The sequence below is a fragment of the Myotis nattereri genome (assembly GCF_964212035.1).
Source record: "Myotis nattereri genome assembly, chromosome: 6".
In the NCBI taxonomy this organism is placed as follows: domain Eukaryota; kingdom Metazoa; phylum Chordata; class Mammalia; order Chiroptera; family Vespertilionidae; genus Myotis; species Myotis nattereri.
The window spans coordinates 20,401,085-20,410,670 of NC_138081.1; positions in this window are offsets into that span (position 1 = coordinate 20,401,085).

A 9,586-nucleotide genomic window follows, 5' to 3' on the forward strand; every position below is an offset into this window, starting at 1 on the left:
GCATCTCTGACTATTGTCCTCTTATTTTAACAACAACAATAACAAAAATTTAGTTCTAGTTCCATTAGTCACAATAAGGATAAGTTAAACATGAAAATAGTGATAGATGATACAGGTGTTTACTCTGTAGTTCCTAGGGTCAGTTGACTTTACAGGTTTTTTTCTAAATCACTATCCCAAATGCCTCAAGCTCGACTGCCCATTCATTCATTGTACTGTCTTTCATTTCTCTTTCTTTTTTATAAATATGTTTTAATTGACTTTAGAGGAAGAGGGAGAGAGAGAGAGAGAGAGAGAGAGAGAGAGAGAGAGAGAGAGAGAGAGAAACATCGATGTGAGAGAGAAACATGGATCAGTTTCAGTTGCCTGCTGCAAGCACACTGACAGGGGATCAAACCCATAACCTAGGCATGTGCCCTGACAGGAAATCAACCCATAACCTAGGCATGTGCCCTGACAGGCCTTATGGTGCAAGAGATGACACACACACCAGCTAAGGTTCTCCTTCATTTCTTATTGTTAATGTCCCACAGAATGTCACAATATATGACTCTTTCATCTAACATAAGTGGGAACTTTGGGCCCCCTCTCCTTTAGGAATTCTTTTAAACTAGGAATTTAAACGTCTAAAAACATAACATCTCATGATACCACAATGTAAGATAATAATCTATACTTCTCTAGTCCTTTATTGAATCACAAATTCAAAAATTATAAATTTTGTCTTTTAAAAATTCAAGAATAAATGTATTAAAAGTAGTACCATGATAATAGATATCAATTATTACTACATGGTTAAGGAGAATTCAGAATAACTTGGCATTCCTGAGACATATTTCTATGAATCTCTAAGTTCACAAATATCTTTATAACATAAATTACTAAAGTGTTACTGAAATATTTAGATGGTTCTTTAAGACCCCTAATAATTGCACTAACTTCAAGTCTATAGAAATTTATTTTCAGTTCAAAAATTAATAAGAAAAACTGTACTTGAAGCTTCTCACTGCATTACATTGTATAACTGTAGGAACATTAACTAGAAAAGTGCTTTAACCAACAATTTTTTTTTTCCCTGTGAGAGTTATAGAGATGAGACACTAATAGGCTGGTGGCTCTCAAGCAGTACACAGGCTGACTCACAGAGCACATCCTGAGTCTGCAGCTGAGTTAGTTCCAAGGCTGGATAAAAGTAAGCATGAGCTTAATCACCATTTCTAAGTATTAAAACCAAGAATGTTAGATCTTTGAATGCCCAAGTCCACTATTCTCATTAATGATATGGTGGCATTACAAGGCATACCTAAATAACCAGCTTTCACAGGATTTAAGTGCACCTGATGCCAAAATTATATTGAAACTATTTAATAACCCACAATTCACTGTAGGAGCTTTTGTCATCGCAGTCATTGACATAATTTGCATGACATGGAGAACTCTGCCTAATAACATTTCATTTTATATTGTTTTCCATATTTTTAAAACAAAAATGCCCAGAATTTTGTGTGGAAATGTTTATATTTACTTAACAGCCATTTTCTTGTCTAAATTTGATAATTTAATCATTAATTTATTTTGTTTTGGTTTTTGTTTAGATATGTTTAATTTTTTTTCATTTATAAAATAATTATCCTGAGAGTAATTAAAACATTTTTTTTTCCTTTAGGTAAGAATGAGCATGGCTAGAAAGGCATGAAATAATAAATTAGAAAATTAAACTGGATAAGTGAACATATTTGCAAGCTCTAAAGTTTGCGAAAAAAATTACTCATTGTTATGTAGATGTGCACCAAGCTGAAATTCCCTACTGCTTTTAATAATGACAACTGACATGCCAAGCAGTATATATTACTGATCCATCCACTTAGCAGACAGTTGCTGATTATTTATTCAGTGAAGAAATAAATGAAAGAATTCTCCTGCCTCTGACTTGTCTGCCTATGACCTAATGAAAAGTGAGTTGCTTAATAATCTGAATCTGTGAAGCCCTATATGTGGATGTTTTTGCTGTTTTGTCTGAAATTCTTTGTGATAACTAGTTACACAGAAATAAGGCCCCATATAAAGGATAAATTTCAGGTATGTTGAAACTATCCTTTTCAATAAGTTGAAATACTAGAGCCTACAGCTATACACATCTTGATGGTGAAATAAAAGGGAATGTGATTTAACATGAAGAAAAATACCAAAGGAGAGGGATGATAAGAAAAAAAAAGAGGTCAATAAGGAAAACCAAAAACACAAATGGGAAACTTATGAGGAGTAAAATAAGCAACTTAAATAATTTTTTTAATTTTTTAATTGGTTTCTGTTTGTTAGCATATTTGTTTGTTTGTTTGTTTTAGATAAACACATTGGAAGGGGTAAAAAAATGTTGACACACCTAAATTTACAAAAGTGTGTTAGCTGTTAACCCTTTAAAAAATACCAGAAATTCAGTGTATTTTAGGGTCAAGATGGGTCCCTGAAGCAGCTCTATATTGCTTGGGATTATGTTCATTTACTCAGCAAATATTTAGGAGCACCAATATTGGCGCTAGGCTCAGAGGAAATACCAGTATTCAAAACTCTTGACTTCGAGGCACCTATGATCTGTTGAGAAAACTTCTGGCTATCATGGTCCAGGAAGGCATCATGAAATGATCAACATTGAAACTTGGATAAGATTCTATTAGACAGATAGTTTGGAAGAAAATGGAATACATAAGAACATGCAGACTGGAAAGCAGTCTGTCCAAGACAAAGACTATTAAATATGAGATCACTGGAACCCAAAGGAGAGTGACTATAGGTAGAATATTGTAGAGTAAGGATCACTAAGTATGGGGAACTGTTTGGAGTTGGGAGTGAGATCATGAAGAGAAAGCTTGTTTTGAGATATATTCTTGGGCTTGAGAGCAGTGAAAAGTTGAGACAATATAAACACCACCTCCCCCTTTCTGTGTTTTATCTGTTAAAGCAAAGGACCCAAAACTTCAGCAACAACACTTACATTTTAATCGTAATTGCTTAGAATATGGCATTTGCAAGAGCCATTTTAAGGCATGAGTTTGATAATTTGTTAGTGGAATACCATCATATTCTGCCATAGGTGCCTATGGCCATCTGGTCACCACATATACACATGGTGTCTCTCGATGTGCAAGAGTGAGAGACTGACATGGATCAATTGGAATCCAAACCTGAAAGAAAAACAACTCAAATTAATATGCTCAGACTAATCACATCAGTTATATTATAAGCTTTGGCAACAATTCAAATAATACCTGCCAAATAGGGTAGGTATTGTTATTCCTACTTTATAGATTATTAAGAAAACATTGTGAGCAAGTACTATATTCATATGGTGCACCACATCTTTTCATCATTAATCAATTCAAACCGTGCCTGTACAGAAGGGTACAAATGCCAGTTATATGTGATGAAAATAAGTGCATAGATTTTTCTCTATTGCTTTTTTCTAAATGCGAAATTTAAGACAATGCTCTACTTAAAATGTTTAAAACTATATTTAAGTCATATATTTGAGTCACTTTTACTTTCTTTGGAGAGCACAGTAGGATATAAAAATGTACATAGTTTTAAATGAATTGATTTATATACTGACCTTTTCTTTTTTATAATTAGAGTCTTAACTATAATAATAATCAGTGCTCCCCAAAACCAGCAAGCAGGATTATAAGGAAGTTTGGAGGAGTATTTTTCAAACTTTAAGCCTGAGATAAGCATTTCTTAATAATGTTGCTCACAGTTAAAGATAAAATTGGAGTTGTGTGGGGAAGCCACATTTTAGAGCTTCCAAGAGTTATGTATTCACAGAGTTGGATGGACATACATCCACCAGCCAAATAGCCATAGGAGACTGTGGCCCACACACAACTCTAAAAGACATTAGGGTAATTATAAAATTAGCAGAGGCTTTGGTCCTCAAAATGTGCTGCATATCTGAATGACCTATGGAGATTGTTAAAGTCTCAATACCCAGACTTCATGCCAGGCCATTTAAATTAGTGTCCCCACCAGTGGGACTCCGGTCTCAGTATTTTTGTAACTTCCCCCGTGAGTTCAATGTGGAGCCAAATTTCAAACCAGTGGCTTAGATTACGTATTCAACAAATTCAATCTAATAAATACTGATAGAGCCCTTCTGTTGAGTGAAGATTTAAAAGTCATAATACAAAGGCATCTGTGGCAAGCAAGAATTTGTAAAGTTCCAAAGGGAGTACCTAGAGGGTAGAGAGATTATTTCTGGTAGAGTCAAACCCAATAGAAATACATTGTATTAAAGAGCACTTAAGATGGGGTTAGTTTTCGTCTGAGCATCCCATGTGACAGCCCTAGCAAAATCATAAAGAAACAAAAGCATAGAATGTGTTCCTGGATCAATGAGCTCAAATTTAGCTTGAGTGCATGTTTCCAGTAGAGAAGTTGAATTTTGTACAAGCAGAAAAGTTTTGTATAGGATCCCATGAGAGTCATACTGAAGAATTCACATTCGTTTTGACAAACTTTTGAAATAGCCGTTTAAAAACATTGTTATTAGTGTCAGGATTTAAAAGAAATATTAGTCTGCAGTGATATAAATACAGAATGGAGATGAAAAACCTGGACCAAAAATATGTTAGGAGGGTAATAATGATAATGGTATGAAATAAGGTTGTGGTAGTGAAAATAAAAAGGAAGAAATTAATGTAATCAATAGTATAGCACAAAAACCTATGTCCAAATATAACCTGGATACTCAAGAATTTTCTAGTGCCCAAAGCAGCAGAATAACAATTAAATATTTTAGTCAGTTTGATATGGTATTGCAATAACTCTTTGAATGATCTATTTACTCTAATACTCTAATTCATATCTTAAAGTTCATGTTCCTATGGCTTTGATATCCAAAATTACCTGTTGTTACCACAAAATATCAGGGAATCACTCTTTATAGAATGGTTGATTTGTTTCTCCACATATGTAGCTTGGGGGGAAAATTGATTTAATTGGTTCATCTAATTGACGTTGTTTCAGTAGAGTAAAAAAAAAAAAAAAAAATGAGTCCAAACAGAAAACAAAATTTTTAGGAAAACTGATAGGTACATCTGATCTTTTGTGCTTTTCTCCAGATTAAATTGTACAAGTATATAATATCTGTATAATATGTATTATGCCTAAATAATTCACAATATCTAGATTAAGCTACAGATGGAAACATCAATACAACTAGAAAATAATTCTTGAAATTTGTTTGCATTTTATGGAATTTAACTTTTCAGATGACTTATACTTAGTAACACGATCATCATTCTCCCCCCAATTAGACCGCTGGTTTTTAATCATCTTCTCTGAAAGTTTTGTGTAAGGCAAATACTTCTACTCCATCATAAAGATAAGATGTTATTTTTAACCATCAGCATTGGTTAATTTTGGATATGTATGTAAAATGCAATTTTTATAACATATCCTTACATATAGCAGTTACATAATTTAGTAGATGGCCTGTCTCTAATTTAATACTGTTCCTATGGAATAATTGTCCTGCAAACACCAGATATAGATATAGATATAGATATAGATATAGATATAGATATAGATATAGATAGATATAGATATAGATATAGATATAGATATAGATATAGATAGATATAGATATAGATATAGATATAGATAGATATAGATATAGATATAGATATAGATAGATTATATATATATATATATATACATATATATATATATATATATATGGCCCAGTGCACAAAATTCATGCACGCGTAGGGTTCCTAGGCCTGGTTGGTGATCAAGGCCTATCTGTGGGGCAACCAGTGGGGTGATCATGGGGCCCCCACTGGCACCTTCATTGGCTGGCCTGGGGCCTGTGGGCTGGGGGCAGCTCCTGCATTGAGCGTCTGCCCCCTGGTGGTCAGTGTGCATCATAGCGACTGGTCAGTCCACCGGTTGTTCCACCATTCGGTCAATTTGCATGTTAGGCTTTTATTATATAGGATGCTTTTTAACATTAGTATTAAAATGACCAGAGATAATAATCCATATGAACTCTTTGTAGTGTACAATTTTATTGAACAAAAATGAATGTATAAGGGAAGCAGGAGCAAGTGACATCTTGAGAAAATGTAAAAACATTTAGACATTGGAGCCCTGATGTCCCACCATAGGATCTCAGAGCAGCTCAGTCGTGTACTAGCTTTGTGGTGTACCCGATGGGTCATAGCTTCCACTAGATAACTTACTGCAAAAACTCCATAATTATCCATTCACTCATTTCCTCACTAAATCTTTCATTCAGCAAACATTTTAAAAATCCTGTATGTGCCAGGCACTGATAATGAATGCAAAAAACAACAACAAATAAAATAAAAACCTAGTGCAGCTGCTACCACCCAGATAACTTAGACCAGCAAAGAAAAGGTGAGACAGCTACATATAACTAGAACAAGAGTAATGAGTATAAATGGAAAGGATTTATTCTCCAACTTGAGTGAGCGCCAAAATCACTTGCAAGGCTTGTTAAAACAAGGATCGCTGGGTCCTGCCTCCGGAGTTGCTGATTCAGTAGGTCTGGAATGAGGCCTGAAAATTTATATTGCTAACAAGTCCTCAGGTGCTAATGCTACTGGTCTGAGGAAGCACACTTCCACTGTGCAAATTGCTGCAGTAGAAGCCTGTAAACAGCTTGGGCATTCTGAAGCTTTGGGCATGCTGGGTTAAATCTGTTCAAGCGAGGGGATGATGATGAGGGACAGCTTCTCCCCAGGAGTCCTGAAAGGCTGGATCAAAGTACACAAGGACACTCCAGGCTGAAGAAATGAAACCCGAATTAAAATCATGTTTACCAAGTTCACCTGTTCATAAACTCACCAGGGAAGCTCATTAAATTCAAGAGGGGTGAGCCTTAGGAATCTATTTGTAGCAAGTTCCCCAAGAGAATCTTCTCATGAAGAAAATTTAGAAAAAATTGAACCAAGGCAAGAAGTATAAAAGAATATATCATTTTCAGAGAAGTCCTGATACAGAGGTTTTTTTGATGGGGGGGGGGGGGAGCAGAGAGGTATTAACTCATCTATGACTAGAATACATTGGTTTCCAGTTGAATACAGGACATCAGTTAAGTTTGAATTTCAGATAAACAATGAATAGTTTTTTATTTGTTTGTTTTTAGTATAATATGTCCCATGCAACATTTGGGACATACTAAAAAAATATTTGAAATTCAAATTGAACGGGATATCCTATATTTTTATTTGCTAAATCAGTCAACTCTAAGACTGTAGGGTGTTGTGTCATGTGGGAAGAAGGACCAGAAGGGATGAAACTGAAACAATATGATATTATCATGTTAAGTGATGACATACATATATTATTTTCCAAGGGGGCTGATACAGATTCAGCATATAACTAATGAGACTTAAGTGTCAGGGCCCTTTGCTTACATGAGTATTTCCAAGGTAGTATGCTCACATTGCCACAGGTTTACATAACATCTGCAAAAGTAAGATAATTTTTGGTTATTTTCTTACAAAGGGACTCCAAAACTCTATAGGCTTCAGGCCCCACAAAATATTGATCTGCCTCTGCATGTGGGACCATCATTAGTATCAGATAAAACATACAAAGGATATTGGCAAACATTAACTCTAAGGTGAAAGTATTATGTACAATCCATTTGAAGATATTTTTCTTCCTGTCTCATTAAGAGGAACTACTTAAACTCCAAATGGCTTCAACACTGGCCTCCTCCTCAAATTAGCCTAGATGGGTACAATTAATTTCCAAGTGAGGTAGACAGAAAATTCCACTTTCCAAATGTATTTGACCATGGGACCCTATGCTCACGGGGCATATTAAAGAACTCATGCTATGTGGAGCAAACTTTAGGAAATGTCATATTAGAGAGGCTCATCTCCAATACTGGTGTGCAGATTAACATTTATTAAATTGCTAAGATAAACAGTCTGAACAGGCCTGTATAGAAATTAGTTTTCATTTTCTAAATAATATTGCTGCTTTCTAGATAATCAAGTGATTTATGTTCTTACAGAAGAGTAGATACTTGAGGGAAAATGACTCATCCACATGGGTAACTTGATTGAGTCTGTTTTTCGTTAAAAACAATACAGAGCTGATTTTGCCCTTTGGTTCTAGGAGAAATTCAGAAAATTGGAAGTAAATAAATGGAAGCCAAGTTGAAATAGATCAAAAAGAGTAAAATCTGAAAACAGAAATGTCAAAATGGTGTAGAAAAAAAGGGGTTGGTATTTTATATTTCATCCTTTTGAAAAATGCTATAGCATTCTAAGATAATTGGGAAATTTTGGTCATAAATAAAACATTTGAGCAAGATTATTTCTCTGACAGCTTTTAAAGTAAAAAAAGAAAAAAAATCTATCAACAAAAACAGTATAGTGTGTTGAAAATGGCTGTACACAGATTTTTGGTCTTAATATCACTGCTATTGAACTGTGATGTACACCAGAGTAGGGATAATTTTTTTTAAGTCCTAGTCTAGCAAAAGCAATAATTGACAAATCTGTAATTCTTTTTTTTAAATATATTTTATTGTTTTTTTACAGAGAGGAAGGGAGAGGGATAGAGAGTTAGAAACATCGATGAGAGAGAAGCATCGATCAACTGCCTCCTGCACACCCCCTATTGGGGATGTGCCCACAACCAAGGTACATGCCCTTGACCGGAATCAAACCTGGGACCCTTGAGTCTGCAAGCTGATGCTCTATCTACTGAGCCAAACCAGTTAGGGCTGTAATTCTTGTTTTAAAGTCTACCATTATTAGATCCCCAAAAGGCCACCTTACTTATACAGATAAGATAAAGAATTTATTGAACCTTAGAGTCACACTCAAAATGCCAACCCAAGACAAAGATCTCTTACCAAATGTGCCAATAGTTTTTCTTTATGTATTTTATCTAAATACTTAGAGCACTTATTTGGTTTGTTTGTTTGATTTTGTTTTTCAGTAATAGGAAGCCACAACTATAAGTTGGCAATGATAGAGAATAATTTTTGGTTGGAAGAAATTTTTCAACTGGAAACTATGAAAGTAAAATGGTATAATGAACCAGCCATGCCATTCATTCACTAACCCTCCAGCAAAAATTTATTAAGTACTTATAGTGTACCAAGTAATAGACCAAGTGCTGTGCTAGGGACAAACCAATGTTCAAATAATTCTGAGGAACATCTTAACGTCTTACAAAAATATGAAAGTGACTATTTATTTTAACTGAAACTGTTGTGTTATGAAACATTGGCAAGAGCAATTTGCCTGCTATTAACCTCTAAATTTATGCTAATATTTGTTTGCCATAATAAATAACAGTTATTCTGTTAATTTTTGTTCGTTTGTTGGAAATGCGTATCAATGTGTGCTAGATGTGTTTTGGACAAAACGATAAGGTAAGATGGAAAGCACAGGCAAGCAATTGAGTAATTTTATTAACAATGAAAACAATAAAGCCTTGAGGGTATACATCCTTTTGCTTGTTATTAATGCCCTAAAACAAGTTAGTAACATCAGATATAAGCAACTTCCAAAACTCATAATTTGACCCAAGGGAAGAAATA